General features: G+C 39.5%; 1 long non-coding RNA gene across 6 annotated transcripts in view; it reads left to right on the top strand.

The window, feature by feature from the left end:
* The first annotated feature begins 256 nt into the window (after positions 1-256).
* LOC147366665 (uncharacterized) overlaps positions 257-27665 on the top strand; it is a 312135-nt gene continuing 284726 nt past the window's right edge. Inside the window, exon 1 of one of the 6 annotated variants that reach the window (XR_015169445.1) lies at positions 257-965. This is a non-coding gene — a long non-coding RNA (uncharacterized LOC147366665). The remainder of the gene's footprint in view (positions 966-27665) is intronic. The other 5 variants (XR_015169444.1, XR_015169446.1, XR_015169448.1 and 2 more) reach the window with 5 other exon arrangements.

Raw genomic sequence — 27665 nt, forward strand, 5'->3', positions numbered from 1 at the left:
TGACTTACTTTACTCTGTTATGACCAACCTAGACAGCATATTAAAAAGCAGAGACATTACTTTGCCAACAAAGGTCTGTCTAATTAAAGCTTTGGTTTTTCCAATAGTCATTTATGAATGTGAGAGTTGGACTATAAAGAAAGCTGAGTGCCAAAGAATTGATGCTTTTGAACTGCAGTGTTGGAGAAGACTCCTGAGAGTCCCTTGCACTGCAAGGAGATCCAACTAGTTTATCCTAAAGGAAATCAGTCCTGAATATTCATTGGAAGGACTGATGCTGAAGCTGAAACTTCAATACTTTGGCCACCAGATATGAAGAACTGACTCACTGGAATAGACCCTGATGCTGGGAGGGACTGGGGGCAGGAGGAGAAGGGGATGACAGAGGATGAGATGGTTGGATGGCATCACCAACTCAATGGATATGAGTTTGAGTAAGCTTCAGGAGTTGATGATGGACAGGGAGGCCTGGTGTGCGCACTCCATGGGGTCGCAAAGAGTTGACTCGTGAAAAAGGGTCACTCGACACGACTGAGTGACTGAACTGAACTGAATTCACTCTGCATAATAGGCTCTGGGTTCATCCATCTTATTAGAACTGACTCAGATGTGTTCCTTCTTATTTCTGAGTAATATTTCCATCGTAAGAAACGGTTTTTGAAAAGGACTGGCTGTGACTACCCCTGGCCCTCGCCCCCAGCTCAGCCCAGATGAAGCAGATTGAAAAGCCTATCTCTACCTTTCTCTGAAAGAGGCCTCTTCATACATCACAAGCTGCTGCCTGAAGGTCAGGTTCGTAATGCAGCACACCTGTGGGGGCTGACTGAGTTCCTCCCCTGAGACTGAGGAGGCCAGTGGGTGAGAACTATCTCCGAGCTCTCTCTCCAGCCTCCTCCAGGACGCTGGTGTCTCCACTGTATTTGCTGGAATATTTCCACAGAGATGTCAAGCTGCCCTTCAGAAAGGTTTGGAAATGATTTTATTCTCTGGTAATGAATGAGAATGGAGGTTTCTCCTCATTCTTGCAAACATTGGCTGTTATTTATTTTTAAATGCTTGGTGTTTTTATTATTGTTTTTGATATGGACCATTTTTGCAGTCTTTATTGAATGTGTTACAATATTGCTTCTGTTTTGTGTTCTGGTTTTTGGCTATGAGGCACTGGGGCTGTAGAATCCCCAACCCCAGTATTGGAAGGTGAAATTAACCACTGGACTGGTAGGAAAGTCCTTTGGCTGTTGTTTCTTAAAATCGATATCATTGGCCATTTTCTAATGGGATGGTGGATTTTTGTCTATTTGTTTTGGATCAGTGGCTTTCAACTCTGGCAGCTTGTGGATCTCCTGGTGAACTTCTAAATAATACTTGAGTCTCAGCCCCAGCTGATTAAATTACAGACTCCTCAGGCAGTTCTGATGCTCAGCCATGGTTGACAGCCACTCTTTGGGGCTAGGATGGGAGTTGATGGAGGCACAAACTGCTGAGGTATAGATTTGGTTCAGGAGCTCATAGTACAGCATGACATCAAGTCAGAGCAACCACCCAAATAGCCAGATCAGCTGACAAATATTATTTAATGAGCTCTGCAGATAATCAAGGCTCACTCTGTTTCCAGTGACATCATTTCAAAGCAGTGTTTGTTGGAGAACTGGTGAATTTGGCCAACGCAGCCTGGGTGTGAAGTTCTGAGTCCCTGCTTAGAGTCACAAGTTTAATGAACATCTGGGTTATCAAGAATAGAAACGGCTTCTTGACAAACAATGCATATTGTGTGTGTGTTTAAGCTTTTTATTTTGAGATATTTGTAGATTCCCATGCAGTTGTAAGAAATAGTATTGAGAGATCTCACATACCCTTTACCCTAAACTGTAGGACAATATGGCAACAGGATATGGGCCCTGACAGTCAAGGAGCAGACCATTTCCATCACCACAAGGAATCGCCCATGTTGCTTTTTTTTAGCCACACCCACTTCCCTTCTAAGGCAACTCCTTCCTTAACTACCAGATACCATGAAGCTAGTCTCCAGTTCTGTATACCTGACATTTCAAGAGTGTTATATAAGTAGAATCATACAAGATACAACCTTTAAGGATTGTTTTTTCCCACTCTGCACAATTCTCTTGTGATTTATTTAGTGTGTCTTATTTATTTATTCCTTATTAATCAATATTTATTGATATTCCTTTTTATTTATCAATATTCCTTTTTATTTCTGGGTAGTATTCTGTAGTAAGGATATATAGTTTAACCATTCACCACTGAAAGAAGGTCTGGGTTGTTTCCAATTTTTGCAAAGAAAGTTTCAATAAACATTTATGTATGTGTGTGTGTGTGTATACATATATAAATATATATATTTGTGTGTGTGTGTATGTGTTAGCATGTCTCCATTTCTTTGGGATAAGATTGCTCTTGCTGGATGATTTGAAAGTTTATTTTATTTTATTTTTGCAAAACTGCCAAACTGTTTTCCAGAGTGACTGTACTATTTTACATTCACACCAGTAACGTATGAGTAATTAACTTCCTCTACATCCTCACCTACGTTTGATGTTGTCATTTTTAAAAATAAATTAGCTGTTCTGATAGACATATAGTGATAACGCTGCTGCTGCTGCTAAGTCACTTCAGTCGTGTCCGACGCATTATGGTTTTAACTTTGTTTCACTAGTGGCTGTTGATATTGAACATCTTTTCATGCGCTAATCTGCAGTCTGTGTATCTTCTCTGGTGAAATATCTGTTTATGCCTTTTGCCCATTTTGTGATTGGAATGTTGGTTTTGTTGTTGTTGTTGTTTTTTACTGTTGATATTTGAGAGTTCATCATATGCTTGTTCTTTGTCAGATATGTGGCAAGTATCTTCTCTCAGTCTGTAGCTTGTTTTTTCATTCTCTTAACAGGGTCTTTTGTAGAGCAAAAGTTTTAAAATGAAGTTCAGCTTATCAAATTTTCCTTTCATGGATTAAACTTTTGGTGTCAAGCCTAAGGGCCCTTTACCTAGACTTGTGTTCCAAAGATGTTTCTCATGTTTCCTTTTTTCTAAAAGTTTTATAGTTTACATTTAAGTCTGTGATCCATTTTGGTTTAACTTTATATGTTTCTTTTTTCTTATTTTTGTGTTGATAGGTCTTCAATTGCTTGAGCACAATTTATTGCAAAGGCAATCTTTTCTCCATTGAATGATTTCGTACCTTTGTCAAAAGTCAGTTGGGCATGTTTGTACGAGTATGTTTCCGGGCTCTCTGCTTTGTCCAGTTGATCTATGTATTCCTCTGGTAATATCATTGTAATGGTTACTGTAGCCAAATAGTAAATGTTGAAATTGAGTAGACTGATTCTTCATATTAGTTTTTTGTTTTTGAAATTGTTTTACTTTTATAGTTCCTTTATGTCTCTACATAAATTTTAGAAACATTTTGTCTGTCTACAAAAGATATTGCTGGGGTTTTGGTAGAAATTTTGTCACAGCTGTACATCAATTTGGGGAGAATTGACATCTTTACTGTGTTTAGTCTTCCAGTTCATAAATGTAGTGCATCTCTCCATTTGTTTAGATTTTCCTTCCTTTTCCTATTCCCGCTTTCCTCCCCCTTCATTCCTTCTTTCTTTTCTTCCTTCTTTTCTCAGTATTATATAGTTTTCAGCATGCATATCCTGTACGTGTTTTGTTAGATTTACATATAAGTTTTTCATTTTTTTGAGCAATTGGAAATGGTATTGAATTTCTACTTTTGGTGTCTATATACTCATTGCTAATATATAAAAGTATAACTGATTTTTGTATGTTTTCTTGTGTTTCATGACCTTGCTGAACTTATTTATTCCATAAATTTTTTTTTCAGATTCTTGGGCATTTTCTCTGTAAACTATAATGTCATCTGCAAGCATTTTAATTTTTTTCCTTTTTGATCTGCATGGCTTTTACTTCTTTTTCTTGTCTTCTTGCACTAGCTAGCATTTTCAATGCTCTGTTGGATAATAGTGGTGTGGGTAGACATCCTTGAATTGTTCTCAGCCTTAGAAAGAAAGCATTCTGTCATTGACCGTTAAGTATAATGTTAGCTGCAAGTTTATTTATTTATTTTTTTGTAGATACTCTTCATCAAGTTGAGGAAGTTCTCCTCTATTGCTATTATTCTGAAATTACTTTTTTAAAACTATGAATGGGTGTTGAATTTTGTCAGTTGCTTTTTCTGCAGCATTGATTTAATTACGTGATTTTTTTTTTCTTCTTCTTTAGTGTGTAATATGGCAGATTACACTGAGTTTTTAAAACTCATGGGTTGCAGTGGTGATGGGGGTGGTTGTTGTTTTTTGTTATTTAGTTGCTCAGTCATGTCTAACTTTTGCGACCCCATGGACTAGTCTGCCAGGCAGGCAGAGGGGATGAAATTTCCAGCTCTCTACTTGGCCTTCTGTAACAGCACATTGGTGTGGTATTGTAGCCTTCTAAGCATAGAAATATAAATTCTCCACTCAGCCGTTTCTGGGCTTTTGGTGACGGGGGTTGGAGCCACAGTTTTGTATTGTTTTTCTGGTGTTTGGCTACAACAGAGCAGTTATTATGTGAAACTCTTCTTAGGCCGCCCCTGATTTGGTTCTTGGATTGAGAGAGAGTAAGTTTATTTATTCTTTTACTTGTGGATGTTTCTGGTTGTTTGGCTTGGGATATTTGAGGCAAAAAGAAGATTCAAGGAACTTACCACTGTATCCTTCCCCTGGTTCTGTTGAGCCTAATTGGTCTTCTTTCCACCTTTCAGGGTTTCCTTGTCTTTGTGTATTATGGCCAGAGATTTTATTTTTTATTATTTTATTTTAAGATTTATTTTTTTTATTGATGTGGACCATTTAAAAAGTTGTTTTTTTTTTTTTTAAATTGAACTTGTTACAGCATTGCTTCTGTTTTATGTTTTGGTTTTTGGCCTTGAGGCATGTGGGATCTTGATTCCTCAACCAGGGGTCAAACTGCACCCCCTGCATTGGAAGGTGAAGTCTTAATCCCTGGACTGCCTGGAAAGTCCCATGTCCAGAGTTTTTAGTTGTACTTGGCAGGAGGAATAGGAGGAAGTATTTCTACTCCATATTCTTAGAAGTGGAAGCATGTAATTTTAGTTGTGGCCACGTTGAATGCATTAGGTTGAACTAGTCAGGATAAGACATTTATTTACACATGGCGACTTTCCTTCCTCATCGTTCTGCATGATAGAAGTATTATTTGCCTGCTTTAGCAAATGAAATCTTGATTACATGTTTTCCAGTACTGAAAATGTTGAATATTTTGTTTCACACATTTCACTTAAGCCTAATATCTGTCTCCAGAATTCTCTCTTATTAGTTATTATTTTGTTACTTGTCAACAGGACCCCAATTAGAGACTTTTGTGTGGAAAGAATGAAGGTTTTAGGGGAGGCATAACTCTTTTTGTGGGAACTGTCCTTGGGGATGGTCTTAGGGAAACACAAAGGGAAAGATAGGGAAGAGGGAGGGAGACAGACACTGTGTAGAGTCTATATGTTGGGTGCCTCACAGAGGTTATCTCATTTGATCTTACAGAAGTATTGTTACCATCTCTGATTTTCAGCTGGAACCTTGGCTAGAGAGGTTAGGATGATTTAAGTAGATGTGTCCAAATTGGTTTTTAAGCCTGTATATTGACAACAGCTTTAGTTGTTCTCCCAAGCTGCCTTCACCAGGTCATGAAATCATCACACATTTATATTGAAGTTTTGCCCTCAGTTTATGCCCGTTTATTCTGAAGGATATACTGTGATAAGACAGTGGAGATAAGATCTATGATTACCTCGTCCTGCTGGCTTCAGTGACTATCTTGCACTTTATAAAATGATACCCAGCCGATGGAATACGACAGTTATCTTTCCTCATATTTCAACCTAGGCAACTGGATTCATGAAAAAACTTCTGAAGAGGAGTATGGGATAAGGATTTTGGGGAGAAAGAAAAAAATTATCAAAGGATGACAGCAAAAGAATATAGGCTAGAGAACTGTGTGTCTCAATAAAGCATCACTAACAGTCCAGCAGAAGCGTTTTAAGCATTAAAAATGAGAGTATTTTGACCTAGTCAAGTGTCACCCAAACATAAAGTTGTGGCAAATAGTGTAAATTAGGTAATAGAATTTAGGTTCAGGAGAGAAGTATCAAGCAGTTTGGTTCAGTCACTCAGTTGTATCTGACTCTTTGCAACCCCATGGACTGCAGCACTCCAGACCTCCATGTCCATCACCAACTCCCGGAGCTTGCTCAAACTCATGTCCATCTGCTATCTAACTATCTCATCCTTTGTCATCCCCTTCTCCTCCTGCCTTCAATGTCAATATAAAACACAAAAATTGTATGATGTGGGATTCAGTAACATAGGCTAAAGTACAGTAGTTTCATGAATTATTTTCTGAGATGTGACAGTGATATTGTGGCTTTATAGGGGAATGTCCTTGTTTAGGAGATGCCTGCCAAACTGTTTTGATGTCATATGTCATGATGTCTGCACCTGACCTTCAAATTGTTCAGTCAAAAAAAAAAAAAAAAACTTGGAATATTTTATTCCCATATTCACTTTACTTTGTTGCCACCTCTCCCTTGGACACAGTGCCTAGGGCCAAGATACTCTGGAGGGTCTACAAAAATGTTTTTAAAACATCCTTCTAAAATTAAAAGACAAAAAATGAATTTCTAGGTCAAATATTTTAACTTATAGTATTCATAATTCACTTTTATGCCAACACATCCATAAAATAGAGTTTTAAATATATTTTTATTGAGGAAAAGGCACACAAAAGTGTCTATGGCCCAGGAAAGCCATAAAGTGGTTCTCGATGCCACCATTAGGATTTAAACTTCAGGAGGTCCAAGATAAGTGGTTCCTTGGGTATTATGGGCAATCAGCACAGTGCCAGCTGTGACCATAGTCTCAATTAGCATTTGCTGATTGAATGAAAGGATCGCTGACAAATTTTATGAACATTGAACATATTCTTCTGCTAAAGGGTATAAAATGCCCTTCTAATAAGCGAAGTATGTATTATTTTTGGATTATCAAACGTTTTGAATTGTTAGTGTCTCATTCCCTCTTTGGGAGAAGGCAGTGGCACCCCACTCCAGTACTCTTGCCTGGAAAATCCTATGGATGGAGGAGCCTGGTGGGGTGCAGTCTGTGGAGTCGCTAAGAGTTGGACACAACTGAGTGACTTCACTTTCACTTTTCACTTTCATGCATTGGAGAAGGAAATGGCAACCCTCTCCAGTGTTCTTGCCTGGAGAATCCCAGGGATGGGGGAGCCTGGTGGGCTCCCGTCAATGGGGTCGCACAGAGTCGGACATGACTGAAGCGACTTAGCAGCAGCAGCAGCAGCATTCCCTCTTTATTGGATACGTAGGATAATTGGATACATAGGAAGGAAAAGAGGGATCAATGGTTGAGGCATCATTTGTTGAATACTCACTATATCGGCATATATATAATATAATATAAATACAGATACATAGTGCATTTAGATACTCAGTTCAGTACAGTCGCTCAGTCATGTCTGACTCTTTGCGACCCCATGAATCGCAGCACACCAGACCTCCCTGTCCATAACCAACTCCCAGAGTTCACACAAACTCATGTCCATCGAGTTGGTGATGCCATCCAGCCATCTTATCCTCTGTCGTTCCCTTCTCCTCCTGCCCCCAGTCCATCCCAGCATAAAGGTCTTTTCCAAAGAGTCAACTCTTTGCATGAGTTGGCCAAAGTCCTGGAGTTTCAGCTTCAGCATCAGTCCTTCCAATGAACACCCAGGACTGATCTCCTTTAGGATGGACTTGTTGGATTTCCTTGCAGTCCAAGGGACTCTCAAGAGTCTTCTCCAACACCACACTTCAAAAGTATCAATTCTTTGGTGCTCAGCCTTCTTCACAGTCCAACTCTCACATCCATACATGACCACTGGAAAAACCATAGCCTTGACTAGACGGACCTTTGTTGGCAAAGTAATGTCTCTGCTTTTGAATATGCTGTCTAAGTTGGTCAAAACTTTCCTTCCAAGGAGTAAGCGTCTTTCAATTTCATGGCTGCCATCACCATCTGCAGTGACTTTCAGTTCAGTTCAGTCGCTCAGTCATGTCCGACTGTTTGCGACCCCATGAATCGCAGCACGCCAGGCCTCCCTGTCCATCACCAACTCCCAGAGTTCACTCAGACTCACGTCCATCGAGTCAGTGATGCCATCCAGCCATCTCATCCTCTGTCATCCCCTTCTCCTCCTGACCCCAATCCCTCACAGCATCAGAGTCTTTTCCAATGAGTCAACTCTTTGCATGAGGTTTTGGAGTACCCCAAAATAAAGTCTGACACTGTTTCTGCTGTTTCCCCATCTGTTTGCCCTGAAGTAATGGGACCAGGTGCCATGATCTTTGTTTTCTGAATATTGAGCTTTAAGCCAACTTTTTCACTCTCCTCTTTCACTTTCAACAAGAGGCTTTTTAGTTCCTCTTCACTTTCTGCCATAAGGGTGGTGTCATCTGCATATATGAAGTTATTGATATTTCTCCTGGCAATCTTGATTCCAACTTGTGCTTCTTCCAGCCCAGCATTTCTCATGATGTACTCTGCATAGAAGTTAAATAAGCAGGGTGACAATATACAGCCTTGACGTACTCCTTTTCCTATTTGGAACCAGTCTGTTGTTCCATGTCCAATTCTAACTGTTGCTTCCTGACCTGCATATAGATTTCTCAAGAGGCAGGTCAGGTGGTCTGGTTTTCCCATCTGTTTCAGAATTTTCCACAGTTTATTGTGATCCACACAGTCAAAGGCTTTGGCATAGTCAAAAAGCAGAAATAGACGTTTTTTCTGGAACTCTTGCTTTTTCCATTATCCAGTGGACCATTCCACATGGACCACAGCCTTGTCCAACTCAGTGAAACTAAGCCATGCCGTGTGGGGCCACCCAAGACGGATGCGTCATGGTGGATAGGTCTGACATTATGTGGTCCACTGGAGAAGGGAATGGCAAACCATTTCAGTATTCTTGCCTTGAGAACCCCATGAACAGTATGAAAAGGCAAAAAGATAGGGCACTGAAAGATGAACTCCCCAGGCCAGTATGTGCCCAATATGCTACTGGAGATCAGTGGAGAAATAACTCCAACAGGGTATTAACCCCAGAGCATCAGATGAGGGCAAGCACCTCTGTACAGCTTTCTTTTTCACATCCAGTTCTCTTTCCTAGAATCACAAGGTGATTTCCGATACCTCAGTTCCAGGCATTACTATCGATAACATTTATAGATAAGGCACTTAATCCCGAATCATTCAGTCAACAAATGCTATGTGAAAAGCTAAAAATAATCCCTGAGTTTTCAAAGGCAGCTTGCTCAAGACACTTGCAAACGACACATTCATGGGAGGCAGAGTGGAGTGAAGCAGACAAGAGAATGTGCATTGGAATCGAGTGAGCTGGCTTCAGGTCCTGGCCTGGCCACTTTCTCACTGAGTGATAATGAGGAGTTGCTCAACCTCTTGGGCCTCTCTTTGCTCATCTACAAAAGGAAGTATTGTTCATTTTTATATATGAGGTATTTTATAAGGATTAAATGAGGTCATTCCCATAAAGTGCATTTGAGCACATGATAAATGTGCACCTGAAAAATGCCAACAGATGCTTCTTGTTACATTGTTGCTGCTGCTGTTGTATGCAAATTATCTGCAGAAAAATGTTCATAAACTCATCCTGTGGTTTCCTCCTACAGACAGACACATTGGGTTCAAAGCATGCGGAAAGAGGGCCTGAAATGCAGATATATAGTGTCTAAGTGCTTTGGCTGCATCCCTTCATTCTTTCTGGAGTTATTTCTCCACTGATATCCAGTAGCATATTGGGCACCTACTGACCCGGGGAGTTCCCCTTTCAGTATCCTATCATTTTGCCTTTTCATACTGTTCATGGGGTTCTCAAGGTGTCCTCTGCATATCTGAGGTTATTGATATTTCTCCCGACAATCTTGATTCCAGCTTGTGCTTCATCCAGCCCAGCATTTCTCATGATGTACTCTGCATAGAAGTTAAATAAGCAGGGTGACAACATACAGGCTTGATGTACTCCTTTTCCAGTTTGGAACCAGTCTGTTGTCCCATGTCCAGTTCTAACTGTTGCTTCCTGACCTGCATATAGGTTTCTCAAGAGGCAAGTCAGGTGGTCTGGACTTTAAGAAAGATCTTGGGGACAGGTTAATGAGGACAGGAAACTGCTGGAGACGGTTGCAGGAGCTGTTGCAACACTATAGCATTTTGGTGGGCTGCAAAGCTACTGCAGGACCAGTGCTCTTGGCCCGGGTTCTGATGGGGGAGTTTCCCAGGCTGGGGAGGCGGTGTGATCAAACGGCTCCAAGTTGAGGAGGACACTGTCACAGAGCAAGCAGTCTGTGTGCAGGAGACCTGGGTCTATCAAGGAATTAATGGGAGTGTTGTGTTAGTTGCTCAGTCATGTCTGATTCTTAGTGACCCCATGGACTTTTGCCTGCCAGGCTCCTCTGTCCATGGAATTCTTCAGGGAAGAATACTGGAGTGGGTTGCCATTCCCTTCTCCAGAGCAAGCAGTCAGTGTGCATGGCCCAGGTCTATCAAGGAATTAATGGGAGAGGAGGCTGGAAATGCAGGTTGGAGGGAAACAGTGACGCGTGGAAGGCTTTGAATGAATAACTAGGGGTAATGCAGGACAGGCAGGGAAGGACAGCGTCCCAGTTAACTGTCAGCTACTCTGATGAAGTAGAGTACACACATCATCAGACCTGTGTTTTAGAGAGAGTGGCAGATATCTAAAACCATGGAGAGAAGCTGGTGTTAGAAGGAGAGGAAAGAGGAGGAGGAGGAGAAAGAAGGAAACTATTGTAATAATATAGACAGAAGGTGATGAGACCCTGCACCAGGGCCAGGTCTTTAGACATAATTTTCAGGGGATAAATGTTAGATACTTTATACGACAACATCATACCTTAGTGAGGCTTGTTTGGCAGAAGATTTCTTCCCAGAGGCAGAGTTAACACAGGCCACATAGGCATGAATTACAGGAATTAGAAGGATGTATGCTCAGGCATAGCAACCCACTCCAGTATTCTTGCCTGGAGAATCCCCATGGACAGAGGAGCCTGGTGGGCTATAGTCCGTGGGGTCACAAAAAGTCAAACACAACTGAGTGACTAAGCACAGCATAGCACATGCTCACCATATCTATTTATAATTCTGATACCCAATGCGGAAAAATGATCGTCAACACCAGTGTCCTAGGGTAAACAAGATCATAAGATCTCACACGTTATGATGTAGAGATAAGAAATCAGTTTTCAATTTTTAGGTTTTTGTTGCTACTGTTTATTTTTAAGCTGAGAGTGAGATTGATCCAACTTGGTGTGCCCCCTTTAACTGAAAGGAGTTGGGATTCCAGATGCTTTCATTCTTTTACTCTTCTGTGTTAATATTCCTGTGCAGGTGTATGTGGTTTTGGGGGTGTCTCTTCTCTAGGTGGTGGCTACGTGGGGGTAGATGATGTAGTATTTGTTCTGAAAAGCAAAGGAGGTGATGGATGTGAATATAGATTCCGTAATGCTGAGCTTGCTCTTCGTTTATAGCAGAGCACTTTGCACGCAGGCTCAGATTTTATAGGTGACTTTGTTTTAGTATGAGTGTAAAATTTTGCTAGATGTGTCTCCAGCAGACTTTCACCAGAAATTCACCTCTATTTGAACTGTGTAATCTTCCTTAAGATTCCAGGAGAGATTTTAGTACAAAGTAACTCTTAAGTTATGAAATGACACAATCACAGTACATATGAGACCCAGTCCTAGTGAGTGGGCTCTGCAGGCTTTAAAATGGATTCTGTCCATTTCTAAGTAGAAGTAGCAGCAGAAGTCAAGTCAGTATTTCTGTGTTCCCAAGGGCCCACTCTTTTATTCTTTTTTTTGTCCCTGATATCCATTGTGAATACAATCTTGCTTTACAAAATAAAATGGGCAATAGTATGGTAGATTGGATGAAAACTCTCATTTCTTCACTCCCTTCCTGTGTTACTATTACACATCTACAGCCTCTGTTGTGTGACTTTGCAGAACATCTCCCCAGAGGTATGGCTTCCTTCCCCATCCCTTGGTTTGTGACAATGTCCAGTTCTGAGAAGGATTCCCAGGTGGCTCAGTGGTTAAAAGTCTGCCTGCCAATGACACAGGAGATATGACTTTGATCCCTGGGCCGGGAAGATCCCCTGGAGAAGGAAATGGCAGCGACTCCAGTATTCTTGCCTGGAAAATCCCATGGACAGAGGAACCTGGCAGTCTATGGTCCATAGGGTCACACAGAGTCAGACACAACTGAGCTACCAACACTTTCATTTCACACTCTCATGGGTGCTTGTTAATTTGCCTACTTGTCTATATCTCCATATGTTACCTGCTTAGAGGGTAAGTCTTGTCCCATTTCCCTTAGTAGGCCATACTACTTTGTACACTTTGATATCAACTTAAAAGTTGATATCTCTGCCTGCCATTAATAATAGTGATAGGAAAACAGCAACAATAGATTACATAGTGATTAAAAATATAAGCTTTGCAACCAGATTGCTTTTGTTCAATTATAGCTTTTCTTCTTAGTTGCTATCTGACCTCGATATCTTGGTGCCTCAGTTTCATCATCTGTGAAATGGTAATAGTAACAGTGTACCTACCTCCGAAGACTAAAGGAGTAAGTGAGCTAATACATGTAACATGTGCATAGTCTGTCTTTCCATTAGGTATAAGTTAAAGTGAAAATGACCAAGCACATAAATTTTTAAATTAATTGATTTATTTTAATTGTAAGATAATTATTTTACAGTATTGTGATGGTTTTTGCCATACATTGACATGAATCAGCTGTGGGTGCACATGTGTCCCCCAGTCCTGAACCCTCCTCCCGTCTCTCTCCTCACTGCATCCCTCTGGGTTGTTCCAGAGCACTGGCTTTGAGTGTCCTGCTTCATGCATCAAACTTGCACTGGCCATCTATTTTACATAATATACATGTTTCAAGGCTATTCTCTCAAACCACCCCACCCTCGCCTTCTCCCATATAGTCCAAAAGTCTGTTCTTTACAACTGAAACACATAAATTCTTTAGTAGAGTCCTCAGAAAGGTATTGCCTCAGTAGTTTGGCAAAATTTATACTAAAGGCATTTTGGATTCACTCTAAGAAAATAAAAGTTCAAAGAATCAAACTAATTCCAAGTAATGTTACTGCACTCCTGAACAGAGTCCCCAAAATATTTAAAGTTATAGAAAGTACAATTTTAAAAAAAGCCATTCAACCCAACAGTGTATAATTCATAATGTCTAGAATCCAATATAAGCTACCACTTGTTGCAAGAAGCAAGATAACTTCATCCATAAACAGGAGAAAAAGTATTTAATAGAAGTGTATATATATAAATGACAAGAATGAAGAATGACAGAATAAGTAGAGAAGGATGTTAAAATATTTGTTATAAATGTATATGTTCAAGAAAGAAGAGAGAAATACGAGCAAGTCAAAGGGAGATAAGGAAGATATAAAGAAGACAAATCGAGCTTCTGAAAATGAAATATACATTATCTAAAAAGAAAATTACACTGGATAGATTAACTGCTGACTATACATTATAGGGGGCTTCCCAGGTGGCCTTGTGGTAAAGAACCCACCTGCCAATGTAGGAGACATAAGACACGTGGGTTTGGTCCTTGGATCTGGAAGATCCCCTAGAGGAGGCATAGCAACCCACTTCAGGATTCTTGCTTGGAGAATCCCATGGACGGAGGATCCTGGTGGGCTACAGTCCACAGGATCACGAAGAGTCAGACACACCTGAAGTGACTTAGCATGTACGCATGCAGACATTACAGAAGAAAAGGTTAGTGAATTTGAAAATGTAGCTATAGAAATGATCCAAAATGCTCAATCCCCAGAGGAATTTACTCCACTGATTCTCGTGTCAGGGATACTGAGTAAGGAAACTTCTCAGTATGTTCTCAGAAGGAAAAGGTGAAGGTGTGATAATGACTATAAGCCACCCAGCTCCTTTTTAGGAGGTTAAACTAATATATATTATTTCTGGAACTCCAAACTGGTAAAGTTGCGGAACTTAGAAAATCCCCATGGTGAGGAGTTCATATGTCCTCTAAAGGTAATCTTTTGGTCCTGGGTGGTCTCTCTCAAATACTGCTTCTTGAATAATCCTTTAGGTGGACATTGGGTGGCAGTGGGCTGCTCAAGACTTACTTTATTGAGGACATGGAAGAGGAATGATCTGTTTAGCATCAAGTAGATCTGCAATTATTACCCAGGTCTGACTGTACTGCCCTACAGCTGCCTAAAAAAAAATGCACCTATTTGATAAAATAAAGGAAGTCACTTTTCAGACCATCAGCAGCAAATGTATTTGGCAGAATGATTGAAATTTTCATTTTAAAATATCCTTTGATATGAGGAAATACATGTTTCCTAGAAACACTTTAGTTATTCCATTGCCCAGATTTCTGTTTTACCCAGATTTCTTCCTGGATGCTTTAGAACTTTTCCAAAGAATGTCTTTGCTTCCATAATTCAAAAGGGCCATCTTAATGCATAGCCCTCTTATCCTTAGTAAGATCTGCTTCTTTACAGGTTATCTTTGCAGGTGTTTCCTTGTGCCAATACTGCTGCTCTCTCCTTGTTCATATTCTTCTTTGGTCTGGCCGTCAATCTGCCTCTGATTATTCTATATGGATCTCTTCTCTTCACTAGCACCATTTCCTCTCATATCTTTCTTCTTTGGAATTCAAATAAATGTATCCCAGTTACAAAGAGAGTAATCTTCATTCTCTAATCAAAACTTATTAACTCCAAATGATCCATTCAACCAAGTTCCAATGAGAGATAGAAAAAGGTTTCTAATTCAAGTGATTATTATGATGCATAACTTACATGTGTATCAGAAATGTAATTAAATTGCGTGTTATTTACTGACTTCATCATTACAGCTGCATGAATGAAGCTTAATCACTCGGTTGCTTTTAACCACATTTAATTTATAAACTGTCATGCCAAAAATTTTACTTTCAAGCTTTCCATAAAATGGTTAAAACCCCAGAGGAAGGAAGAGATGATAAAGCCTGCATATATGATTACAGGATTATTTATAGTGTGAATCTGGTACTTCTGACTTCAAAGTTGTAGGGGTCATATAACAACGTTACTCTCAATCATTCTCTCTGAGACCACTGGAGAATTGTCTTGTAGCTCAGTGCTTGTGCTAATTATTGTAAATTTTCTCTCGTGAAAAATAGGAACAATCATTATTGTAGTTTCTCAGGAGTTTGGTGAATATCATACAAAATCAGAAGGGGTAGAAATAGCAAACTATTTGGTGGCTGTGGCATGGCAGAACTGGAAAGGCCCTAGAGAGTATTAGACTGATGCTATTAGTCCAGTTTCCTCTTTTGGTAGATGGGTAAACTGTAAAATTGCAGGGAACTGTATTGATGCCCACCAGTCAAAGGGCCACCAGAGACAGTTCAGGTCACAAGCAGTTGGGTTTATTACTTGATGCAACAGGGGCGATTAACCTGATGGGTAGGTATGGGCATCAGAATAAGAGGCTCCAGGAAGATTTGTTACAGAGTTTGGCTTTAAGTTCGATGACTTGAAGGAGGGTTCAAGGAGTAGAACTTTTCTATGCATAGGTATTATCAGGAAAAGGAATAATTCTATTTGAATTGTATTTAGGATGCAAGAGGAGCAGAGTGGGGATAAGGCTGTCACTGATTTTTCAAAAACAGCATATGGCACTCATTGTAGCTGGGAGTGGGAGATGTTTGGATATTTCTGTGATTTGCATGTTGTTCTTCTGTTTGTCTAGGATCAGATACGATTGCCAAGTGCTCTTGTGTTTTTCTCACTCCATCACCACGCTAGAGTGAGATCAGACGGTGTTGGTACTCTGTAATACCATTCGTGTCCAATAGAAAACCATATTCTAGCAGTACCAGGCCAGCTCCCAGCTTACAGCTCTCAAGACTTCTGTGCTGTTTCTCATTAAGACACCCCAAATGGGAAGACTAGGGGTGGTAGTGTCCAGACTTGACCGTAAATCTCTTGAGTTCCAGGACGGAGGCCTTCTCATTACTGCATACCAGACCACGGACGTCTGTAATGTGAGGAAACCAACGAAGTGGACAATGTGCAGAATGTGGAATTTGATAAAATCAGGACCAAATCCTGGCAATGCCACTGAATTGATGTCCGTGAGTTTCTTTTCCTCGGTGAGGCCATTGAGTATCTTTAGATGACTGTTGTTTCCTAATTCTGTGCAGTTAATTTTTCAGGAGGGTCTAAAAGATACAATTTTTCTTCAGCTTCAGGAAAACAGTATAACAGATGCCAGCTTATCCTGGCGGCTTAACTTTTAATTTAAAGTAGATTTAGATTTTTTTTAATCTTACAGTTTTTGAAATCCTTATGTCAGTACTGGCAAATAGCTGATACTATCAGGCCTTGGAATGTAATGAGATAATTTCCTGAATGGTATTGAATGTTAGGGGAAAAAACACCACGCAGTGTACTTTTCCTCTTGCCCAATTTTAAGGCAGTTATTCAGACTTAATACCTCAGGTTAGTAAAGTTGTATTCTTTCCTATTAACCTCCAATTGGGAGTATAACTCTCAAGTAAAAAGTCTCAAGGATATTCTCCCTTGTTACATATTTCATTTCAACTCTTACCTTGAAAATTGTTACAAGGTTTTTACTTCTAGAAGGTATTTACAAAGACTATTTTGTTTTTAAAGGACACAATCTTAAGAAAAGAATCACAACAAATATATACATGAAATAAGTTTAGAAAGTAATATGTCTATAATTTCTTTCAAACAAATGATGTTCCTATAAATTAAATTTATGAATAAAACCATGCACATTTTCTGGAAGCCTTAGGTTTTCCTTTCAATGTTTCTTATCCAAGGGATGAGATGTAGAAAAGAATTTCAAATTTCAGAGGGAAAATAAATTGCATAAATAAGGAAAATGATATTGAAACAGATAAAATGGGTAAGTGAAATTTCTAGAAATCACAAGTTATAAATAGAAAGTCTCTTCCTTTTACATTATAGTCACAGGAGGGTTCTGTTGGCACAGGGGTTGATTGTGCCCAGGGCACAGGGGCCACAGAGCTTGGAGAAAGGATTTGAAAGTAATCATTAGAAAGTAGAAGTCCCCCACAGCTTTTCCAAACCCAGAAATGCTGGATGAAATATACAACCACAGGAAACCTTAAGAGAGTGTCGATCTCAAAGATAAGGAAGAGAAATCCCATTTTCATACACCGCGAGGAGTTCAAACCTGAACAGTGAGGTAAAACTAAAGTCTAATTCACAAAAGCTGAAGACCCAGGCTGGGTAAATGTGGGTGGAGCTTCCCTATGAGGTTAGCTCTCATGATGAAAAGAATTCCCACTGAAGATGTCAAAAAGTATCAAGAAATTCTTGAGGAAGGAAACAAGTCATTCTATGAAAATACAGTCACAAGTGGATGTGTTAACAGCCCAACAATTTCCAATAAAGAGCAATCTAGAGAGGACGCTAAGTATTTTAAAAGGATGATCAGAGATGAAGAATAGAAACCATAACATAAAAACAGGACATTATATAAAAAAGGAAAAGTTTATATAAAAGAACCAAATATGAATTATCAAAATAAAAGATAAATGAATAGGACTTTAAATTTGGAAGCAACAATAACACCAATAACATATTTAGGAATTTAAAAGCAAGGGGACACTAAAAAAATAGAATATTTAGCTACTAATATTAAGTCCTAATCTATCATAATCACAGTAAGGCATAAATAAACAATTGGAAACAAATCCAATACCTGGATGAAAGAGCAGATTCTGTTGTGTTTATACAATGGTGTACTTAACTAGTGTAGTTGAAAATGAATAACATCAGTAAGTAGTAATCGAGACAGATTTTTTTTTTTAAAGAAGCATTGAAAGTGAAAGCAAACTACTGCATATTGCATGATAACATTCACATCCACTTGATAAACCCATAATACAATACAATATGCTCTTGGATAGATAATAAGTAATTAAAATGTAAAACCATGGAAAGAGAGAATCACGCAAACTTTAAACCGTGTTAACAGTTGCTCCTGGGGAGAGGTGGAGAAAAATTAAACTTGGGCCATTTTCAGCTGGATCTTCTAGTGTATCTGTAATGTCTTATTTACTTATATTGAAAAACTGAAGCAAAAATAACAGTTTATATTCCTAGAAGAGAGATAATTTTTATTGTACTTTATTTTTGGGTGTGTTTAAATTTTTTCACAATTTAAAATATAGGAAAATATTTAAAATATGAAAAACAGAACAACTTTCAGGTGAACATGGAGTTTAATCACAACTCATAGTCTGTGCTTCCCCACACATAGGAGTGACTCTGCCATGGGAGGCTCATTTTTGAAGTATAGTATAGTGGCCAAAGAGAAATAAAAGTTTTCTGTGTGAATTCATGCAACCCAAGTATGCGGAAAGGCGAGATTATTTTTTACTTTTTCTTCTAGCTTTATTTGAGATATAATTGACACTCAGCACTTTATAAGTTTAAGGTATACAGCTTAATGATGTGACCTACATGCATTGTGAGATGGTATCACGATAAGCTTAGTGAACAGCCATCCTCTCGTATAGATACAAAATTAAAGAAATAGAGAAAAATTTTTTCCTTGTGTTGAAAACTCTTAGGATTACTCTCAACACTTTTCATATATAACACACAGCAATGTTAATCATAATTGTATTTATCATGTTGTATATTATATCCCTAGTAACTATACATCTTACAACTCGGAGTTGGTACCTCTGACCACCTTCATACAATTCCCTCACCTGCCCACGCCATCTATAGTAATCATCAATGCAATCTGAGAAGAGATTACCTTTTAAGTGCAGTGTTTCTATATTTACCCTGTCATCCCCTCACCTTTGTTAGTCATGTTGACAAGTCTTTCCCAACATAAATAGATGTGCAAGTGAAAGAAAAATAGAAGTGGTAACATCTGAGAGGCAGAGTACTCCCCTGAAGTTCTTTTTAGTTCTCAGAGAAAAGAGGTCTTTCTCTTGACTTCTTGTTTTTGGTACAAGGTGCTATATGACAGCAGGTAAAAGGCAAGGATTATCTGCCTAGAGCTGTATGAACTTTGATCATAGTAGAATGAAGCCATTTGAAGAATCTAATCAGTATCAATAGGGAAAAATATTTAATTAAAAAATATTTGTGTTTGGCTGTGCCGGTTCTTTGCTGCTGAGCGTGGGCTTTCTCTAGTTGCTGTGAGTGGGGGCTACTCACTAGGTGCGGTGCGCAGGCTTCTCACTGTGGCGGCTCCTCTTGTTACGAGGCACAGGGTCTAGGGCACTCGGGCTTCAATAGTTGTGGTACACAGGCTCAGTTGCCCCGCGGCATGTGGGATCTTCCTGGACCAGGGACTGAACTGGCATCCCCTGCATTGCAAGGTGGATTCTTAACCACTGGACCACCAGGGAAGCCTCCAAAAGCCTCCAGCTCCACAATTCAGTGACCAAAGCCAGGAAGTATGTTTCTATAGAAATAGAAATTAGAGAACTGGTAATTAAATCATTTTAGGCAATTAATAATTTAAGAGACAAGTTTAACATGCCCTTTGCATTTAATGTTAACTATAGTTTAACATTTTAATTGCCCCAACTGGATGTGAAATAAAGCAAATTTAATCCTGCAACTGTTCTTTTCTATTTACTTTAACTGATAAGTCTTTCCTGGGTCTGCACATGAAATTTTTCTTTTTGAAATATTTGTAATTGTGCCAAATATGTGTAGATTTAAAAAAATATCATGTTTTTCAAAGCAATTAAAAGTTAGGTAGGCCCTATTAAAATTCAGAAGTAAAACTTGTCATTAAATGAAGTAGTCTGTGCGCTGAATACCAAAGGACTTAGCAGTTTGAGGTTGATGACTCTGAGCCTAAGCTAAGGCAGAGTAACAAGGCTTTTGTGACTGAAACATGAATTAAGTCACAATTTTAGAAAGTCAAAGGGAAAATAATTTGCATATATAAGAAATAGAGTGGGGCAGTTTTTTCTTTAAACATCTTTTGAAATTCAGGTCGATCCAATGAATGTGAAGAAAGGAAAAAAGTACTCAGGCCTCAAAATAAATAGAGTGCATATAGAGTACATATAATAAAAAGAGATAATTTGGGCATATATCCATAGAACAAAGTTTCTGTTTCATTGGGGGTGGGGGGTTTCGCACAGTGAAGGTGTTCCAAGCAGAGTAAAATGGAGGAGTCGTTGGTGCTGTAGAGGAACAAAATTTGCCATGCATCTTTCCACTACTGAGCCAGAGTTGTTGACGACACATCTCATCACTATTGAGGCCACACTCTACAGCAGGCACGCCGTTACTAATGGTCTTGAATTTTGGATCACAAGACCCACCACTAAGTGCCTGACGTATTAATGATGCTCGCACTCTGTGATCACCTGTTTTAACTTTTATGTCTGACTTCTTTCATATCTGTTTAGTCTGTCTGCTAATATCTCAGTCACCCCCTAAGACATCTCTCTGTCATTTCTGCTTAACGTGTGTGCTTTTCTTTATTTGATTTTGATTATTTGATTTTCATTCTTCAACCATTCCTATTCTAATAGGAGGACTGAAGCAATGCAAGAAGTTGCCATATTTTCTTCATCATAGTTCAGTTGCTCGGTCATGTCCAACTCTTGTGACCCCATGGACTGCAGCACGTCAGGCTTCCCTGTCCATCACCAACTCCTGGAGCTTACTTAAACTCATGTCCATAGAGTTGGTGATGCCATCCAACCATCTCATCCTCTGTCATCCCCTTCTCCTCCCGCCTTCAATCTTTCCCAGCATCAGGGTCTTTTCAAATGAGTCACTTCTTAGCAGCAGGTGGCCAAAGTATTGGAATTTCAGCTTTAGCATCAGTCCTTCCAATGAATATTCAGGACCAATTTCTTTTAGGATGGACTGGTAGGATCTCCTTGCAGTCCAAGGGACTCTCAAGAGTCTTCTCCAACACCACAGTTTAAAAGCATCAATTCTTTGGCACTCAGCTTTCTTTATAGTCCAACTCTCACATCCATACATCACTACCGGAAAAAACATAGCATTGACTAGATGGATCTTTGTCAGTAATGTCTTTGCTTTTTAATATGCTGTCCTGGCTGGTCATAGCTTTTCTTCCAAGGAGTAAGTGTCTTTTAATTTCATGGCTGCAGTCACCATCTGCAGTGATTTTGGAGCCCCCAAAAATAGTCTGTCACTATTTCCACTGTTTCTCCATCTATTTGCCATGAAGTGATGGGACCGGATGCCATGATCTTAGTTTTCTGAATGTTGAGCTTTAAGCCAACTTTTTAACTCTCCTCTTTCACATTCATCAAGAAGCCCTTTAGTTCTTTGCTTTCTGCCATAAGGGTGGTGTCATCTGCATATCTGAGGTTATTGATATTTCTCCCAACAATCTTGATTCCAGCTTGTGCTTCCTGCAGCCCAGCATTTCTCATGATGTACTCTGCATATAAGTTAAATAAGCAGGGTGACAATATATAGCCTTGACGTCCTCCTTTCCCAATTTGGAACCAGTCTGTTGTTTCATGTCCAGTTCTAACTGTTGTTTGTTGGCCTACGTACAGATTTCTCAAGAGGCAGGTCAGGTGGTCTGGTATTCCCATCTCTTGAAGAATTTTCCACAGTTTGTTGTGATCCACACAGTCAAAGGCTTTGGCAAAGTCAATAAAGCAGAAATAGATGTTTTTCTGGAACTTTTGCTTTTTCCATGATTCAATAGATGTTGGCAATTTGATCTCTGGTTCCTCTGCCTTTTCTAAATCCAGCTTGAACATCTGGAAGTTCACATGTTTCTTTATTTGGTAGCTAACAAAATATTCTCTCCTTTGAAACTGAAAGTCACTCAGTCATGTCTGACTCTTTGTGACCCCATGGACTGTACAGTCCATGTAATTCTCCAAGCCAGAATACTGGAGTGGGTAGCCATTCCCTTTTCCAGGGGATCTTCCCAACCCAGGAATAGAAGCCAGGTATTCCACATTGCAGGCAGATTCTTTACCAGTTAGCTGAGCCACCAGGGATGCCCAGGAATACTGGAGTGGGTAGCCTATCCCTTCTACATGGAATCTTCCTGACCCAGGAATCTCTTCTTTGGGTAAAGCCTGATTTGGATCTAAAATTTAAAGCCAGTTTCAGCCCAAATGTTGGGGTGGTTCTTAGACCTATGGGCAAATTTCATGAATTTAAGATTATTTTTTTCATAGTCTTCTGATTCCTGAAGGACTATGGATCAACCAGACATGATACTAACATTAATAGCTAGACCCTAACTGTGGTTCTGTAGAACTCTGTTGCAGAATAGATCTGTCTGCAAAAGTGGTAAACTAAAATAATTTTGCCTATCCACTGATGCTTTAGGAAAGCTCACCCTACTACAACATTGCACTCAACATGAAGACAAGCCACAGATATGGAATTCAGGGTCAGACATCAGCAATCCCCTGTGAGGACCACAGGGCAGATCTCTGGAAATGTTGCAGTGCCTACAGCTCAGCCTTTATGAAAGAGCCCATTTACCTGTGTTTGGAGCTGTCATAAACTTTGATGACCTGACAAGGTTCAAGTGCCCCATGGGAATCACTTGCTAAAGCTCAAATTTTAAGGTTATCCATTTACAAACAGATAAAAACAATGAGCAAAACAAAGTAAACAAACAAAAAACCTTCCAAGTTACATGGCACAGTGTGGACTGCTGAAACCAAATGTCCAGAAGCAGTCTTTGCTTGGGCCATACCAGATACCTCAGCCTCCAGTTATTATTTTACCACCCAAGTTCCAGTCTTCGTCTTTTTTCTGGTCCTTGAACTAGGACATTAGAAGGACAGTATCTAACAGTTCCTTTGCCCATTCAATTAAAGACAGAGGAATTAGACAAAGGAATTAGAGACCAAAACACCAACTCATTACTAATAGGTGTTTGGAAAATACGACTTAGTTGTATGAGAACTGTGATCTTTTTAATGCCGCATCCCAGAAGTAGATAGGTTTATCAAGACAACCTTAGAAAGTATAGGCAATTCTTGAGGAGTGAAGCAGCCAGCTTCTGAGCAGACCACAGCATGTGCTTCCTAAAGTCTGGCTGGCATTTCTTAGGTTTTATCCCAAATTTATCAATCATCTTGTCACTTTCCTAAGAGTGTTCCAGTAACAGGAGTCCCTCAATATGAGAACAGGAAGCCAGAAAGGAGGGGGTTCCCTTTAACAAAGGAGGTAAGACATGAATCCAGATATCCTTTATACCAACAAGGGTGAAGGACCTCTTAAAAACAAACTCAGCTGCTTTAGTTCCTTACTTCTAAGGAAGAAAGAAGATTCACTTATGATTATTGTCATGAGGAAGACAGCTCTCACATTAGATCTTTTTAAAAACTCAAGAAACTTTGATGAAGTAGCCAGTTATTTAAAAAAAAATGTATTAATAAGAACAAATGATATAAGGGGAAATATGAGAGTGGGGAAAATCATTGACCAGGACCTTAAAATAAGTAGGAATAAATATAAACATTAGACCTTAGAGGACAGGAGACACAGCTCAAAGCAGGGAAATTGTAGAGGCATCCTTGGCATAAATATTGCAAGAGAGTAAGATAGGAAAGCTGATGGTGATGTGAATCTTCTCAATTCTGTCATCACAATTTAAGCTCCACTGCCTTACTCCACCCTTGGTTAGCTCATCTCATCCTGATTATCAAGTTAATCCTAGTTGTTATTCAGTTCAGTTAAGTCGCTCAGTCATGTCTGACTCTTTGCGACCTCATGAACCGCAGCACGCCAGGCCTCCCTGTTCATCACCAACTCAAACCCATATCCATTGAGTCAGTGATGCCATACAGCCATCTCATCCTCTGTTATCCCCTTTTCCTCCTGCCCTCAATCTTTCCCAGCATCAGGGTCTTTTCAAATGAGTCAGCTCTTCCCATCAGGTGGCCAAAGTATTGGAGTTTCAGCTTCAATGTCAGTCCTTCCAATGAACACCCAGGACTGATCTCCTTTAGGATGGACTGGTTGGATCTCCTTGCAGTCCAAGGGACTCTCAAGAGTCTTCTCCAATATCACAGTTCAAAAGCATCAATTCTTTCGCGCTCAGCTTTTTTTATAGTCCAACTCTCACATCCATACATGACCACTGGAAAAACCATAGCCTTGACTAGATGGACCTTTGTTGACAAAGTAATGTCTCTGCTTTTTAATATGCTATCTAGGTTGGTCATAACTTTCCTTCCAAGGAGTAAGCGTCTTTTAATTTCATGGCTGCAGTCACCATCTGCAGTGATTTTGGAGCCCAGAAAAATAAAGTCAGCCACTGTTTCCACTGTTTGCCATGAAGTGATGGGACCGGATGCCATGATCTACATTTTCTGAATGTTGAGCTTTAAGCCAACTTTTTCACTCTCCTCTTTCACTTTCATCAAGAGGCTCTTTATTTCCTCTTCAATTTCTGCCATAAAGGTGGTGTCATCTGCATATCTGAGGTTATTGATATTTCTCCCGGCAGTCTTGATTCCAGCTTGTGCTTCTTCCAGCCCAGCGTTTCTCATGATGTACTCTGCATATAAGTTAAATAAGCAGGGTGACAATATACAGCCTGACGTACTCCTTTTCCTATTTGGAACCAGTCTGTTGTTCCATGTCCAGTTCTAACTGTTGCTTCCTGACCTGCGTATAGGTTCTCAAGAGGCAGGTCAGGTGGTCTGGTATCACTTATACAATTTTTTCTAAGGCTCTTAAAATGCACAAGTGGTCACAACTGGATCTTAGTACTTCTAATCCAACATACTTTTCTGGTTCATCTTCTAATTAAGAGTCATATCTTGGCAAGTTGTGGTCTCAAAGGAGTGAATTCTGGACATTGTTTTAGGCCACAAGGCAGGTGGTGATCTGCTGGATCATCCAGCCTTCTTGTGGGACCGTGCAGCAGGTAGTGATGACATAAGGAGCAACCTGAAGAAGGTAGTTTCTTTGAGCAGCACTACAAGTTTAAAATCAGGTAAAGATCTCTCCTCCTGCCTGGGCATAGAGAAAAAATGACTTGATGGGCTTGCATTCATGGAAACACATCCATCTTTGTCTTCCCCACACATCTTCGAAGGGAAGCACAAATTATTTTTAATGTAGCCATGTTATGCCTTGTAAACATAATTAGGAGACACATCATCATGATGTGACTCCTCAATGTTGTGAAAATCTTTTAGACAACACATATTCAAATATAGTAGAATTTTAGCCCTCCTTACAATCTTTACTTAGCTAGTTGTCAGGAAAATAAAGAAATCTAGACTTATATATTATTCAAATTTAATACATTAAAAATTCATCTCAAGTGAGAGTAGGGAGGTGAGCACAGTAGAATGCTAATAATCTTCAAAGGTGATAACTTTAGATAATGACTCTCATTGTCAAGTCTCGCTTGGGTCTTGATCTCTACTGCCCTTTCACTTCCCATAACTAGAGATATCTGGCTGCACACTTCAGGTTATCACTTAAATCAAGCCTTTGTGATTTAAAATGGAGGCGGCCATGTGGGTAATCAGGTCTTGATTATTCCGGTTCTGATAACTGAGCTTTTGCCCCTCATTCTCAGCTTTTGGCTTACATGTAGGACCCAAACTTCCAAGGGGGGTCCTCTTTGCTCTTATAGTTTCCCCCCTGAGAGCATTTCACAATACTTTTTAAGTCTTACCATGTGTCCTGTTTTATTTAGCTGTGCTGGGTCTTCTTCACTGCAGTGTGTGGGCTCTTCATTAGGTGTGCAGTTTTCTCCAGCTGAAGCACGTGGGCTTCTCTAGTTGTGGTATGTAGGCTTCGTTGCCCTGCAGTGTGTGGGATCTTAGTTCCCTGACCAGGGATCAAACATGCATCCTCTGTTTTGGAAGGCAGATTCTTAACCACTGGACCACCATAGAAGTCTCTCGTTGGTCCTATTTTAAACATGAGAGAGCCTCTTACCTCTTAGGGGCTGTTGTGAGGATGAAATAAGATGTAATTTACGTGAACCACCTAGACCACAGGTACTCTAATGCGCGGCAAGGCCCTGCTGTCCTGCCTTCTCTTTCTAGGCATTTACTGAAGGCCAAATGTTGTGCTTATCATCCCAACGATTGAAGTCATTTGATGACAAATCTGTTCAGCCATCTGCTATAGCATTTGGAAGCTCCAAATATATAACCAGTACCGGGCACACACATCCCAGCCAAATGCCCTATGACCCTCCCAAAAGCTAGCGTGATGTTGGATTGTCCTTCTGAATGATAACAAGATTCCCCAGTAGAATTTAAGAGAATGCAAAAATTTCTGATATTAGTCACAAAAATATATGCTCTATAAACCTCAGTTTCCTACAATTTTATCTCTTGATCAACTACTATCAGATGCCTACTAACCTGCTCTTTTTTCTCTGATTTTCCTTACCTGGATATTTTGTACTATTTTAGTCAATTGTGTACACATCCAGTAGCTAATTATAGAAACTCTGGCACCCACTAACTGGCTAAATGACCTTAAGCAACTTACTTATTCTCTCTGAATCTCAGGCAGTTCATCTGAAAATCCAATAATAATCTCAAAGAATGATTGAAGATAAACTGAGGGGATATATCTAAGCAGCAGTTCTCAAACAGTTTTGACTCAAAGCTCCTTTCATTCTTAAAAATTATTGAGGATCTCAAAAAACTTATTTACATGAGTTCTGTTTATACTTACTCTTAAAACTGAGAAGTATTTTTTAAAGCACTTATTTGTTAATTTATTTACATAAAGCAATAATAAACCCATGACATGTTAACATAAATGAAATTAAAATAACCATGTACTTTTTTATTTTTTTAAATTTTATTTTATTTTTTAACTTTACAATATTGTATTGGTTTTGCCATATATCAACATGAATCCACCACAGGTATACATGTGTTCCCCATCCTGAACCCTCCTCCTTCCTCCCTCCCTGTACCATCCCTCTGGGTCGTCCCAGTGCACCAGCCCCAAGCCAGAACTTTAGTGAGTGGCATTATTTTATATTTTGTCAATCTCTTTAATGTCTTGAAGAAAGCTGGATTCTTGTATATTCCTCTGCATTTGATCTTTTGAAATATATTGTTTTGGTTGACATACATGAAAAGAATGTGGCTTCATATAGATATGTTGCTAGAAAAGAGAAAATTGCTCTTATAGCCTTTTTAGGTAATCATGGATATGCTCTATTATAGATATTCTACGCAAACTCAACAAATGATGGTTTATAAGAAGGTTAGTTGCATTCTGGAATCTTAAACTGTATCAAAAAACATTCATACTTTGTAATATTCAAATCCATTGATCTGGCTTGTGCTTTGAATGGATCCTTCATTTAAGTACGGTTTAATGCATTGTGCATGGGTCAGTTGGAAAATATTGGTTTACTGAGTTGTGCAGGTCATCCAAATGTTGACATATTTTGTCATAGGATATTAAAAAAAACACATTTGTTAAGCTCACTATCCATTGGATCAACAATGTCTTTA

The sequence above is a fragment of the Bos grunniens genome, chromosome 8, assembly GCF_055505025.1.
Source record: "Bos grunniens cultivar Pamir isolate PY7600 chromosome 8, Bosgru_T2T1.0, whole genome shotgun sequence".
Taxonomy (NCBI): domain Eukaryota; kingdom Metazoa; phylum Chordata; class Mammalia; order Artiodactyla; family Bovidae; genus Bos; species Bos grunniens.